The 2,043-nt window shown below is 49.9% G+C and overlaps 1 pseudogene across 1 annotated transcript; it reads left to right on the top strand.

Moving 5' to 3' along the window:
- Positions 1-216: 216 nt before the first annotated feature.
- Positions 217-980, top strand: LOC110330973 (annotated as a pseudogene). The gene has a single exon (XR_002380977.2). The product of XR_002380977.2 is annotated as a biorientation of chromosomes in cell division protein 1 pseudogene (transcript).
- Positions 981-2,043: the final 1,063 nt, after the last annotated feature.

Raw genomic sequence — 2,043 nt, 5'->3', positions numbered from 1 at the left:
ATCACTGAGAACCAGAAAAAGAAACCAGGAGAGGGGGTTGTGAGGGGAGGCTTATTAGCTTGATTAAAAGTAGTGGAGGAGCAGACTAGCGCCGGCAGCGCAGCTAGCAGGGGAGCGCCATGATCCCCTCCGCCTCCCACCCTGCCGCCCCCGTCGCCGCCGCCTCCTCCCCCCCCCCCTGTGTCTGCGGAGCTCGGCCCGCGGCTCCCGGCGCGGGCGCGGGGTGCGGCCATGGCGGACGGTGCGGGAGCCGGCGCGGAGGGCCAGGCCTCGGGACCGGTCCGGGGCTCGAGTGGGGCGGGCGGCCCGGTCAATCCCTCTTCTCTGTCTCCAGGAGACCCGCAGTTCATCGCTCTCATAGTGGAGCAGCTCAAGAGCCAGCCGTGGGCTGTTTGACAGCTTCCGCAGGGACTGCCTGGCCGATGTGGAAACTAAGCCAACTTACCAGAACCTGAGGCAGAAGGTGGATAATTTTGTGTCAACACATCTGGACAATCAGGAATGGAATCCTGCAATGAACAATAACCAGTTGCGAAATGGGCTGAGGCAGAGTGTGGTTCAGTCAGGCATGTTGGAAGCAGGAGTGGACAGGATCATTTCCCAAGTGGTAGACACCAAACTAAACCATATCTTCAGGCCACAGATAGAGCGAGCAATCCATGAGTTCCTGGCTGCCCAGAAAAAAGAAGCTGTGCCAGCTCCACCTCCAGAACCTGAAAGCCAGGATCCTCCAGCACCATCCCAAGATGCTTCCTAAGAATATGCCTGATACCTTTGGAAAGCTCTACTTACGAAATGGATTCCTGTTTCATACGAATATAACTTTAGTCGACCGTGTCATTACTGATGTCAAGATTTTGGCCTTGACTGTTGTGGTGTCCACTACGGATGGAGAGCAAGTTTGGTGGTGGGACAGTTACCTGTACTTGCTTATGGATTGTGTTACCTTTGACCAGCCTGTCGAAGGGCGTGACCCCAGTAGACACTACAGAGGTTTAAGCACTACAGTGATGTGGGCTGTCCCGAACAAAGTTTTATACTTGAACACAGACACTGCATGTGGATGTCAGCACTGGCATTCTGTGGTGTGCAGAGGCTGGGCTGGGAATCTTCCTGTGCTTGGGAATCTTAGTGGGTTCCTTTCCTTGTTGGAGCCCTGGAGTGAGTGAGGAAGCTGAGACTTGGGGTGCACGGAAAGCTGCACAGCTTCTGTCCTGCGTCTCCCCATCCACAGGGCTGAGTCACTCTGGGTGCCGTGCTCAAGTTTTCATGGTTGTGTTTTTAGAAAAAAAAAAAAAACTGCTAATAAACAGTGAATGTTTTACAATAAAGTCATTTGATGATCTTTCCCTAAAGCCTCAAAAAAAAAAAAAAAAAAAAATAGTGGAGGAGTGATTTTGTCCAGACTTCATGGCTAGAAAGAGCTGAGTAGGGAATACAAAAAATTACAAAGTGGGTGTTTATGAACCCACAACTTTAGTGAAGAAGTGGAAGTTCCTAGATGGCAGGGATGGGTAAGGCTTTCTGTGTACCTGTTCTGGACAAAACCCACTCCCTATAGCCTGGACATAACCACTGTCCTTGCTTTACAGCAAGCACCCATTGCTTTTCTTTATTTCTATTTCTGTTGCCAACATCCTTCAACACAGTTTCTCCTACACTCTGCCACTGAGGCTCTTTTCTTTGCCCGAATGCCATGCTTTAACAAAGGATCACCCATTATATTACCACTGTGTCTTCTTCCTTGGGTGCTCTCCAGTGCAGTCGGCTTGGTAGGCCTAAGGGCCTGAAAGCAATCGTGAGGAAAAGAGTTTCAAGGAAACTGTGCCTCCTGGAACTTTGGCATCCCCATAGCCCATATTCTCAAACCCTGTGCCTGTGTTAGTCTGATGTATGGATCCGTGTACTTTTTTGTATTATAGGTGGTTCCAAGAAATGATTTTACAAGTACTTAATCAGGTTAAATTTTGCTCCCTGGTTTTCATCAATGTCCCAGACAGTCCTTGAACCTACCCTGACCTTGGAATTCAGTAAAAATGTTAC

This window comes from Mus pahari, chromosome 13 (genome assembly GCF_900095145.1).
Source record: "Mus pahari chromosome 13, PAHARI_EIJ_v1.1, whole genome shotgun sequence".
In the NCBI taxonomy this organism is placed as follows: Eukaryota; Metazoa; Chordata; class Mammalia; order Rodentia; family Muridae; genus Mus; species Mus pahari.
The sequence above is the reverse complement of the archived record's forward strand: the minus strand, read 5'-3'. Positions and strand labels throughout refer to the sequence as shown.